The 13,436-nt window shown below is 33.6% G+C and overlaps 1 protein-coding gene across 1 annotated transcript in view; it reads left to right on the plus strand.

Annotated features, from left to right (window-relative positions):
- Positions 1-13,436, plus strand: part of XIRP2 (xin actin binding repeat containing 2) — a 256,785-nt gene that overhangs the window by 79,942 nt on the left and 163,407 nt on the right. The gene's annotated exons all lie outside the window — the stretch shown is intronic.

Consider the following 13,436-nt stretch of genomic DNA (forward strand, 5'->3'; position numbering starts at 1 on the left):
ATCTGCTACATGTAAATGCAGCCTAAACATTTATAACTGTAAGGCATTAGACTACATACTAGATAGGAACACAGTGTAATTTGTAAAAGGAAAATGTCTACTATCTAGAATAAAAGGTGTAGATAGATTCTCACAGGAGTAGGAGAACTGAAGTTCTTAAAACTAGCTCTCCAAGTACAATCTCCATTTATAACTAACATCTGGTACAATGTACCTGTGTGTTTCATAAGTGACTTAAAGTGGCTCTTATATTAGAGCATTGATGGAGATCCCATGTAGCATACATAGCAAGTCCTATTGGCAAGAAATGATCAATTCAAGAATGAAAACAACTGAAATATTTTAAAATTGAAAGTACCATTGAGTGTAAAGATTTTTTAATCATTTTTCCTTATTGTAGTATATTTGCAGATAACAAATTAGAATCAACTTTAGAGCTTTTCCAATTTTTCTGAGAGTCATTCTACATATCATACAATAAGGAAGTGAGTTACTTTCATCCTACATACATGTACTCTTCCCATTTACTCTTTAGAAGAAACAAGAGTAAATTTTATAGCATTCTTCAGAAACTAGATGTATGGGTGCTATCTTTTATCTGCTTTGTTTGGTCAATGCAGTCACCACAGGTGTTGAATCAAGGATCATCCAGCAGGAGGGAACCTTCGAGACTGTACTGTATTTCAGCCCTATCATGTACAGGTAAAGGAACTGAGACATAAAGAGATTAAGGTCATCTAGTGAGTTAGTGGATGATGAAAATGTTGAGACTTAGAACAACTGGAAATTATTTAGAATAATTGAAATTTCTAGAACCGTTAGAAAGATTCAGGGATTACTTAAAGTACAGTGGAAACGACTGAAGAATCAATGACCCCATAAGTAACTTCTAGTTATAGGGATTACTCAGTAGGAGAAGCTATGTAGCTGTTATTAATTTACCCAGAAGTTAGAACAGAGCAGGATGAATTTAAATTATTTGATGGGGGAAAAAAGACATAGAAGAGCATTTGGAAAGTGTTGGCCAAGTTTTATATATGGCAGGAAGAATCTCTCTATTAAAAGAACTGACTAGTTATACAGCTGGCTATTTGTATAAGCCAAGACTAGAATCAGCTTTACAACTTTCAATATCCCTCTAGCTCTGATTTAGTGTGTGTGTGTGAGTGTGGTAGCACTGTCCCAAATCTATTTGATCTGGTGCATGCCATGTCAGAAACATAACTTTGGTCTCAATTGTAACTTTAGAAGTATTTATGTGGTAATTTAATGTCTGTTGTATTAGTTTGCTTGGCATATAGTAACCAAATACCACAGACGGGGTGGCTTAAACAGCAGAAATGTATTTGCTGACAGTTTGGGTAGCTAGAAGTCCAAAATAAAGGTGTTGGCAGGTTTGGTTTCTTTTGAGGCCTCCCTTCTTGGCTTTCAGATGGCCATTTTCTCACTGTTCTCAAATGGTGTTTCCTCTCTGTGAGAGCAATCCTGGTGCCTCTCCATGTGCCCAAGTGTCCTCTTTGAAGGGCATCTGTCAGACTGGATTAGTCTACCCTAGTAACCTCATTTCAATTCATTTTAAGGGCCCTGTCTCCAAATGTACTAATATTCTGAGTTATGGGGGATTAGGGCGTCAACATATGAATTTGAGGGGGACATATTCTGCCCATAATTTCTGTCTTTCCTTTAGAATGTAGAATTCATGAGGCTATGTACTGTGTTTATTTTATTCCTCACTGTATTCCATAACCTAGCTCTCTGCCTGGCATATTTTAGATGTTCAATGAATGAATGATTCGAGATGAGGTTGAAACAGGAGTCACAAAAAACATTTTGAGGAGCTGTTTCTAAGATATCTGAAAACTAAAATGTTGAGAAGCTTTCTCGTTTTGTTTTCATAAACTATATAAGATGTTATAAGCTATCAGGGTTTTTTTTCTGAGAGTTATGAAAGACAGTGTAGATGGCAAAGAAATGTACAATTTTATGAAAAAAATGAAAGAAAGGTGTAGAAGATTCAAATTTTTTGACAAAAAAAGAGGAAAAACTTGTGGTATTGCTCAGTGTGAAAAGTAAGCTAAAATCTTGTCTGTGAATTGCTGCATTATTTTTTTAAAGACCCTTTTCACCTATTTGTAGATGAGGAATATTCTTCTCTGAGAACAAAACATACTTATATCGTTTCTGCTTTTAAGCTGTACTGCATGATATTACCATAGGGTGTTCAGCTAGCTGATACACAGGACAGTCCCTGCTAAAGTTGAAAATGGTATTGTTATTAACAGCCAAAGCCAAATATGTACAATCCTTTAGGTGCCAAGGAGACCAAGCATCCCAGGAAAATGCACATGGCTTTCCTGTCAGTAGCTGGATAAAAAAAATCCTTTGGGTGAATTGAAAGCATTGTTAAAACCCCAACACAGCAGTAGTTTTCATTCTGTTGGTAATACTTTTTTCTTCTTTGTATAAATCTGACCGTTATAAAGATTAAAGTCTTATGTAGTTTACCTTTTTCATCCTTCTTATAGTCTTATTTTTTCCATCCTTCTTTAACATGTTTGCTTTAAAGCTATTCATATTTCACTAAAGTAACCTAGAAAAGCAGTAAGAAAATCTATAGAAACAATGAAGAAGTCTTTCATGGATTACAGAATTAAAACAACTAGATGTAACATACCGAAGGAAAATCACCTGAAACAATTTATAAGGAGCAATGTTTTATTAAAAACAACACTTTCTCTAATTTGTGGATCTTTTGATTATTCAAAGTTGTCAATAATTGCTGTGTTACCTTAGGAAGACCTAATTATGTCCGAAAAAGACTGACTTTTTTTTCAACATAAGTTGAAGATACACCTGGAAACCACACTTAAGTCTTAAGAGTTGAAATGAGATTAGAAGTTATATAACCACAGATTCAGAAATCTCAGTTACTAAAAAATGGCATTGCCAGTAATGAGTTGTGAGCCTAAAAGAAACATTTCTAAATTCTTATCTTTTAAAAAATACATTAATCAGCATTGCCAGAGGAAAGGCTGAGTTATCTTGCTAATACCCAAGAGAAAATGGCATGATAGGATTATTATCCAAAAAGATGTGATCAGAGTTTATGCAGTCAAACTAAGATGAAAAGTATGGAAGCATTTAAAGAATTAAAATATTAAGTTATTGTTTGGACTTTGTAAATGTTGTGGTATTTGACATCTTTCGAAAATGTGTACTTTGTTGGATATTTTCTCACTCTAAATAAACATTTAGTTCTGTACTTATTTTGGATTACATCTAGACATTTTTGTTTGTTTTCATAAAGACAGCATACCAAGTATTCAGGCCCCACAAAGCCAGGAGCCATCGTTGGATTAAATTTACTTTATCTCAGATACCATTTCATCATAGGGCATGTTGCTAGAATTTTTTCTTTATGTTTAACTTGTCAACCTATGTCTTTTACTATAGGCCAAGGCTCAATTCTCAGAAACCAAAAAGAGCAACCTTGATTTTTTTTTCCAAAATTTACCTATCATTCTTTTTATTCTCTGTCTTATTTTTGCTGAAAAGTATCCTCAGTTTCCTCAATTATTTTTCATATGGAAATAATAAACTGGTCTCTCTTTTCTATGCTTCTTGTTACTCTTACAGTATTGCTAAGATTGTAATAAGCAAGATACGAGATGATTAATTTATAATAAAGTTATAAAACACTGTTATAATACAGCAGTATTTCTGCTATCCCATTTTAGACACTATTCATAATATATATGAAAAAATCAGCTTTCGTTGGAGAGTTATATCTTCACGATTAACCTCTCTCCAAGGTTAAACTGACTAACTAAGCAATATCTTTTTTTGAAAAGAATCTTATTCTTATTAAATCAGGTATAAATCCACCATTATATACTATTAAATTTTCCACAAAGAAATCTTTAAAAATTCAGGTATGTTATACCTATTAAATTTCTGTGCTCTGTAAAAAATAAAGCCCTTTTTAAGAGGAAACTCTTAACTTTATATACTTTATCTTAGTGAAGTCATTTTTATTTTCAACAAACTTTTTTTCAAACTGCTCACAAAATATATTTTAATATGATATATAATTTTATCTAGGAATGGCATTGCTCACATTTTTTGGCATTGTTCACATTTTTTAGCATTTAGCAAAATTTGCCTTGTCCATAATGTAATTATCAAAATGACATTTTGGGGATACACTCCTCTATGAATCTCTCCTGCTCCCACACATTTTGCTAGAGCTGGGTATGTAAGAATGTAAGGCCCTAACCACTTTTGCCCAGGTAATTTTTCAGGATTGTGTTTGCAGCAAGCAACCTCTCTCTCTTTTTTTTCTTTTGTATATATATTTTTTATTGAAGTATAGTCAGTTTACAATATTGTATCAGTTTCTGGTGTACAGTATAATGCTTCAGTCATACATGAACATACATATATTTGTTTTCATATTCTTTTTCACATGAATTACTGTAAGATTTTGAATATAGTTCCTTGTGCTGTTCAGTATGAACTTGTTGTTTATCTATTTTATATAAATTAGTTAGTATCTGCAAATCTCAAACTCTCAATTTATCCCTTCCCACCCCTTTCCCCCCGGTAACCAAAAGTTTATTTTCTAGATCTGTGAGTCTGTTTCTGTTTCATAAATAAGTTCATTTGTCCTTTTTTTAGATTCCACATGTAAGTGATATCATATGGTATTTTTCTTTCTCTTTCTGGCTTACTTCACTTAGAATGACGATCTCCGGGTCTATCCATGTTGCTGCAAATGGCATTATTTTATTCTTTTTTATGGCTGAATAGTATTCCATTGTATAAATATACCACAACTTCTTTATCCAGTCATCTGTTGATGAACATTTAGGTTATTTCCATGTCTTGGGTATTGTACATAGTGCTGCTATGAATGTTGGGGTGCATGTGTCTTTTTGAATTAAGTTTCCATCTGGCTATGTGCCCAAGCAACTTCTATGGATGAAGTAATGTCTTCTTCTGGAGAGTAGTCTTGCTTGCTGGTGCTATAAAGTAACAGCTTTCCTATACTCAGTGTTCCTCTTGTGTAGCATAATTCACTGCTTGCACAGGTATCCATGTAGGCCCATCTGCACCACCCCTGTTGGAAATGGGGCTACGGAAACTAACATAAACTTTCATTGGATACATGTTTTGTTGTAAGTACGTATTTTGTCTCTGACCAAGGAAACTCTTGTCTGGTACCATGCGTGACTCCGCAGCAGGCTAAATTTCCAACTTGTGAGTAGGTCAAATCAGACACTTAACAGTTTGTGACAAACATACTTCCTCATATTATGTTTTTCTTTATCCTCATTTCACAAGTTCTCAAAGGAGTTAATAATGGCAATTGGTAGGCTTCCTATATAAAATGGCCATACAAGCCAACACTTTGTTTTCCTTGGAATCACCCAATTGAACATGTTTATTTTGATAACTATTTTTACCTACTGAGTCAGGAGTGAAAAAACCCTAAAGTTTGATAAATATTCTCTTGGCTCTGCTATGGGAAAATATGCACTCTCTTAAGTTTAACAAAATTATACATGTACTTATCATATGACCAATTTCACTTTGGGGAATTTATCCTTAATATATATTTGTATATGTATGAAACAACATATATGTAAGATTATTTATTACAGTCTTACATGGTATAGCAAAAGATCAGAAATAACCTAAATGCCCATTAATAGAGGACTGGTTATATAAATTATGCTACATCCATACAACAGAATTATATGCCTTTGTTAAAATAAAAAAGGAATGTAGTCAAATGATGAAATATGAAACAATTAAAGCTCCAGAGTTAGGATTATGACAAATAAAATCTATTAAATATATAAAACTCATGAGCTCAAATGACAAAAAATATCCCGTCAGTCACTATTGCAGGATACATGAACACTAATTTGTTACTCCAAAAAATCATATATATCCTGTCTTTCCTGTAGGTATTTCCAAGTGCCCAAAAAGTTGGTGAATAAAAGCTTGTTATCAAAGGATTATAGCAAATTAAAGCAAAAGGAATGATAGAATTATAAAAGCATCATTTGTAATTCCTGATGAAAAAGAAATCTAGGCAACAGTCATCAGTGGCTGCTACAAGCATCAGGGGATCATTGAAGGGAAATTTTATACTGAATGAACCAGGCTGATACCACCTAGGCCCACTGATTAATCTCTACTAGTGAACTATCCCATGATATATGCATCTTTCTGAGATGCATCATGAAGAATTTAGAATCACTTATGAGGGATGCTTGTAAGTAATTACACCTGAATCTAATAAAGCATCTGACACTAATAAATCCACTAGTTCTAACGATCCCTTTATAGGACATAGAGTGGGAAGAGGACTATGTTAAATACTAGGAGGATACAGTCAGTTAAATCTGAATGTGGAAACAACTAAATCTGAATGTGGGAAATTCTGCAACACAAATGACCCTTAGATTTAGAATAACAATAATAAAGGCCAGAAGAAAAAGAGAGAGAGGAATGTCATAGATGAAAAGAGAATTTAAGAGGCATATACATCAACCAAATATTAAGTAGAGACTGGTTTGAATATCAATTCAAATAAACGAATTGTAAAAACTAATTTTCAGCAAAGTTGGGGAGGGACTTCAACATGATCTGACCTTTAGATTATATGAATAAATTATTAATTTAGTGGCATTGTGTTTATGCAAGGAAACAAATAAATAAATAAATATTTTTATCTATTAGAAATACAGTTGACCCTTGAATACCATGGGGATTAGGAGTGCAGACCCCTTGTGCAGCCAAAACTCTGTGTATAACACATAGTCAGCCTTCCTTATAGGCAGGTCCTCTGTATCCAGGGTTCCCCATCCTGTGTGTTCAACCAACTTTGGATCCTATAGTACTGTAGTATCTGCTATTGAAAAGAAAAAAATCCATATATAAGGGGACTCAGTTCATACCTGTGTTGTTCAGTGCTCAACTGTTCATACCAGAGTATTCATTGATGAGGTAAAATGTCTGAGATTTGTTTTTAAATATTACCAATAAAAGGGAACCCTCCTACACTGTTGGATGTGCAGCCACTATGGAGGACAGTGTGGAGGTTCCTTAAAAAATTAAAAATTGACTTACCATGTGATCCAGCAATCCCACTCCTGGGCATATACCCAAGAATAATAAAATTGAAAAAGACATATACACCCCAATATTCATAGCAACAGTATTTACAATAGCCAAGACATGGAACCAACCCAAATGTCCATCAATAGATGACTGGATAAAGATGTATGTGTGTATACACAGACACAGACACACACACACACACACATATACGCAATGGAACACTACTCAGCCATAAAAAATAATAAATGACATTTGCAGCAACATGGATGGACCTGAAGATTGTCATTCTAAGTGAAGTGGGCCAGAAAGAGAAAGAAAAATGCCATATGATATCACTTATAGGTAGAATATACAAATAAGTAAATAAATAAGGACACAAATGAACTACTTATTATTTATAACTTAGATGATTGATTTCTTGAATATGTGTAAGCACATTTGACTGTCCTTTATGATTGTATTTCCGCATTCTGTTGATTCTTATTTTGTGGTTGGCTTTATTCCTTTGATAACTATGTAAGTTTAAAAAGCTAAAGCTTAAATCTGTTCTTAGAAACAATGATCAGTACATATATGTAAACTGAAAAAAATATGCAGTATATTGTATGTATGTATTTACATGCAATATAATGCATATGCGCAAACTGTAATAATTCTACCTAAAAAAATTGAAAAAGAAAAAAAAAGACAAAATATGCTAAGAAAAAATAAAAATGGGGAATAGATGAAGCAAGAGTGGCAGAAGATTGGTAACTATTTCTGGAACTTATACTATTCTTTCTGCTTTAATTTGTTTTGAGAGTTTCCATAGTAAGAAATGAAAACAGAAAAGAACAAAAATCTCTTTATGTATTTATGTATATGGAAAAATTACCAAAACACAATGAAGCTGGGAGATGCCTTGTTGGAAAATATTGTATATACTATGCTACCATTTGTACAAAAAAGGGAAAGAAGAATGAAAATGTAGATTCGTATTCATGTAGTGATACATTGAGAAGCTATGGAAGTTTACATAAGAAGCTAATGCTAGAAGTGGTTAGCTAGGGAAGGGAGCAGGATAGGAACTTAAACATCATACAGATTTTATTTACATCACACAAATAAGCAAAGGAAACAATGAGTTGTTAATATAAACAGTTGTGAAAACTGAAAACTAAACATAATCATCAACATGAAATTAAAGTACACATTTCATTATGCGCTTTTGTATATTCCAATATTTTAACTACATCCACGTAATATCTATTCAAACATAAGTAAAATATATAGAGAAATAGCAATTAGGAGTTGTATTCTTCATGTTTTCTCAGTCATTTTGGATCCATTTAATCAAGACTGTACTTAATGCCCTTGTTCTCTGAGTTCAGTAGAACTTCCTTTTCACCTAATTTAGAATTTTATAAAAAATTTAAAAGATTATTTTGTCATCATATTAACAGTTTTTAAAAATACAAATAATAATATTTTAGGAGGTAACTTCTCTTTTTTAATAGAAGTTGTTACCAATATTTATTTTCATTCATTCAACAGAGTTGACTGAGTTTCTACTTTAATTTAATGAGTTTCTACTTTATTTATTATACTTTGATAATATCAAAATTAACCAGGCTAGAACTCTGTCCTTAATTTAGTAAGGGAGACAGATGTGAGCAAATAAAAAGAGAGAAACAAAGTAATAGTTGAGTGATCTGGCTTCTTTCTCATGCCTATTAAGGTTACACCACAATCTCCACATAATAATCTACACTTAAGAGCCTGTGTCTTTCTAGATTTGAACTTTCCTGACATAACTAAGCCATATGTTTATTCTGTATGTTTCCTCATCTCTGTCTTTCTTTGTCCTTGTAAGATTTATTGGTTAGCTCTGATGGTTCATCAAGCTACAACTCTCTTCTTTCTTACTGTAATTGTAAATGACTTCTTTTTTGAGTGCCTTTCCTTTGACCATTTTTCTTTTAGAGATTCAGACTATAGGCGTACATCCAACATTCTTTCAGTTTTTTGAAATTTAACTTCCCATTATCTAGCCTGTCAGTCTGGCCATGCCTGGATTTCCTTTGTTATCACAGACTCTTAAACAGCTAACTGTAATTCTCTAATGTCCTATTATTTCCAATTCATCAATTGGCTCTTCCATAATGGTAAAATTAGGACAATAGTAGTAAAACTTCTTGTCACTTGCTCTTCCTTCTCAGTGAGAAAATTGACATTAAGTCATCAATTAAAGTGAAAAATTTATCAGCTACACAGCTTTTGCACTGAATCATCCAGAAATTGTCTACCTAGCTAAAATGTTCACCATTACTATATCTTATCTCTGATTTAGTCATCTCTAATATAACCTTGCCATTTATTTTCCCTATGCCTTTATTTTTACCAGAATTTTTCTGTGTATTTCTGCTCCAAGTACATGGATTTCCGTGCAAATATATGACATGAAATGTTACTCATTTTTCTCTAAGCTTCTTTCCCCACTGAATGTATTATGCCAAAATAGCCAAGATTTTGAAGTATGATTTTCAATATAAAACATATCATAAGGAAAAACCAGTTCTAGAATAAGGAATAAAGAACCTCAATTTGATTCTCTTTCCTATTTGCTGTTGCAGACTTCAGTGAGCATAAGAATCAGCTGGGGACCTTATTAAAATGCAGATTCTGATTCAGCCAGTCTGGGAGGGGCTGAGATTCTGCATTTCTAACAAGCTCCTGAGTGATAACGATACTTTTGGTTAGTGCATTTCCCTTTGTATAGCAAAGCTCCTCCTCATATTAAAAGCATACACTAATACATGGATTATGTAAGGATTCCTAAATTAATATAAAGACTATGCATGTGAAAATATAGATGAATATACTAACTATAACATTATGTTTTTATTTGTTAAAGTCAAATTTGTCTGCCTTTTTAGTACACACTTCTAATGTGAAACTATTAGTATTTAGTTGGTAGATCAAAAAGTGACTTACACCATTTGCAGCAACATGGATGTCCCTGGAGAATGTCAGTCTAAGTGAAATAAGCCAGAAGGAGAAAGAAAAATACCATATGAAATAGCTCATGTGTGGAATCTAAAAAAAAAAAACAAAACATAAATACAAAACAGAAACAGACTCATAAACATAGAATACAAACTTGTGGTTGCCAAGGGGGTGGAGGGTGGGAAGGGACAGACTGGGATTTCAAATTTTGTAGATACTGACAGGCATATGCAGAATAGATAAACAAGATTATACTGTATAGCACAGGGAAATATATACAAGATCTTGTGGTAGCTCACAGCAAAAAAAAAATGTGACAATGAATATATATATGTCCACGTATAACTGAAAAATTGTGCTCTACACTGGAATTTGACACAACATTGTAAAATGACTATAACTCAATAAAAAATGTTAAAAAAAAGTAAAAAATAAAAATATTTAAGTGAGCTAGATAGGTAGATGTAAAAAGATCTAGCTATAACACCAGAGAAAACTAAAAAATATTATTTCCAAAAAAACAAGTATATAATTCTATGAAAAGGAAAGAATACAGAAAAAAAAGCTCTTTGAAATTTGAAATATGATTGTATGTTTTAAAAATCTGTGAAAGGGCTTGAGGATAAAAATGTGATGAAATTTTTCAGAGCAAAGAACAAAAATACTGAAATGAAAAATATAAAAGGAAAGATGAAACACAGAACAATCCAATAGAATTGACCTACAGAAAGAAGGTAAAACACTAAAGAGTGAAACAAAGGGAAGAATATTATAGAAGTTAATTTCCCAGAGCCAAACAGAAGATATATCTTCAGAATAAAAGGACCTATGAAATATTGAGCAGAATGAATGATATAACATAACAATAATAACTAGCATCCTTTAGCTATTTATTATGTACTATTTTCTGTGCCAAGTGGTTAGCCCTCTTCTACAGTTTAAGAAAGACAAGGCTTATAGAAGTGCAATCATTTGCTCATTGTTACATGGCTAGTTCAGGTGTTACTCTAAGCCTCACACTTTTTAACACCACAGAAATGGGTCATATTTTATTGCCTCCTAATCTCACCTACTTGAATTGACTGTCCAAACATTCATAAAACATTCATTGAAACATTCATACTAGTTTAAGCACAATAAGACTGGCTTCTTTTTCTGTGAAAATGAGTTCTCTCACAGGATCCTCCTTAGTCCACACACAAATTGGTCATAAACACTTGTCCACCAGATATCACCACATAAACAAAATTCAATATAGACTCAAAACTTGAATAATTTTATTTTTCTTTTGATTGGTACTTAAAACAATTATGGAATTTATTAGACAAAGTGTTAAAATATTTGCAGAATTTTTTAAAGCCCATATTATTGCTAGTCAGTTAATATAAATCAATAAAGAACACAGATTCCCCTAATTTGAGATATCTTCAATATTCTATAGTAAGTCTTTTCTTTGTATCATAACAGTAAAAGTTGATGTCTACATAGTGTTTACCATCCCAGACACTTGACATTGTTAATTTTGTGTGTATATATCTCCTCACTGTCACCCTGTGGCATGTAGGTCCCATTTCATCTCCATTTTATAAATGAAGAAACAAGAAACCGAGACTTAGATAGCTTAAACAAATGTTCAAAGGTCACACAACTGGAAAAATGAGGATTAAAACCCAAAAATTCCTGTTTGAAATATTACTCTTTAAACACTAGTTGATCCTGTCTTCACCAAAGTGATTTCCTTGTGGATGATTATAATAAATATCCTAACATGAAGTGGAGGACTAGAAAGAGAAACTTTGAAAACAGCCCCTAGGGAATGATATTTACCCTAGAGAATACAGATAGCCATTTGTAGGTGCTTTTAAATGGAGATGAATTTATAACTTTGTCCTTTTTTCGGCTGTTTTCTCTTTCCATTCAATGTATCCTTCCTGGGTAATCTGAACCACTTTGAGATCATTTATTATATATAAGTTAACATTTACTACGTCTTTATCTTTGCCAACTTTCTCTCTCCTGACCTTCAACTCATGTATCTAACTGTCTCTTACATAACACCACTTGCATTTTTCCCATGTACCCAAACTCATCATATCTGATACCCTTTACCTCCTATTCCAAGCCTCCATGTTCACTATCTTTACTTTGTCAAGTGAATCCATGCTTTATCCTTGTCAACTTCCTCTTTATCCAACTTATAGTCTATAATAAAACAAAATTTTTGTTGATGATTCCATAGTATTTCTTAAATTTTTCCATTTCTCCCCATCCTGACAGTCAGTTTCACTAGATGTAGACTATCTTCCATCCTAATTTAACACACCAGTCCTTACTTGACAAAGCTGAGTGAACTTTCTAAAATACAAATTTTATCTAACAGCCCCCTTTGATGGGTCTCCAACTTCCTGGACATAACTCCTCGGTGTAGCAAGACAAAAAAATAAACCTCGTAATTCAACCATATCCTGTCAATTTACCATCTCTTTGCAATTCATTCTCTCCTGTATACCCACTAGTACCCAGTGTTATAGTCAGAGAAAACTTTGATTTAGTCGAACAGGTTGTGCTTTTGCCTCTTTGGTCCTCTGAGAAGCAGCTTCCAATGTGGAATTAGATGAAAGGATATTTATTGAAGGAAATGCCTAAGAAGGATGAAGGAGAGGAAGCACATGTAGTTGGGAGGCAGAGCATTCAGGTTTAGCATCTGTGCAAGGAGAGAGGTAAGGAAGGAGAATTAATCAGGAGAACTCTCAGCATGCAACATAGTTCAAGCAAGTTTCAGTCAAGCTGATGGGGGAGTCCTTGAACCAAAAGGAATCCACTGACTCTCACAAGTGGGAGTGCACCAGTACCCCTATCATGCTCAGTCATCGGCTGGAAATAAGACAGGGCGACTGTGGCCTTGGTGTGAACATGGTAGTGGGTCTAGCAGGGTGGCAGTCAGGGCTGTCATTGAGCTATACTCTACAGTGGGAGATCTGAGCAGTGCATTCTCATGACTGCCACAGTCCATGCCTTACACTGCATAGGTCTACTTCACTAAGTGGTGCAGGGATTAGCTTCTCCATTGCTTCTCTATTGTTACCACGGACCTTCAGGACAATTTTGAAATAGGGAGTGGGTGGAACAAACTACAACCCCCATTGCTGACACTGGTCTGAATTCTGTAAGTGGTATTGATCTTTTCCTTCCTTTGCTATCTATTCTAAATTCCCTCTCACTCTTCACCTATTACCAGAGCAAGTCTTGGGTTGTATGTGGTTGTGTGACCCAAATTTTCACTCCTAAGGTTCAGAACCAAGACTGCAAAATGGATCACA

The sequence above is a fragment of the Vicugna pacos genome, chromosome 5 (genome assembly GCF_048564905.1).
Source record: "Vicugna pacos chromosome 5, VicPac4, whole genome shotgun sequence".
Classification (NCBI taxonomy): domain Eukaryota; kingdom Metazoa; phylum Chordata; class Mammalia; order Artiodactyla; family Camelidae; genus Vicugna; species Vicugna pacos.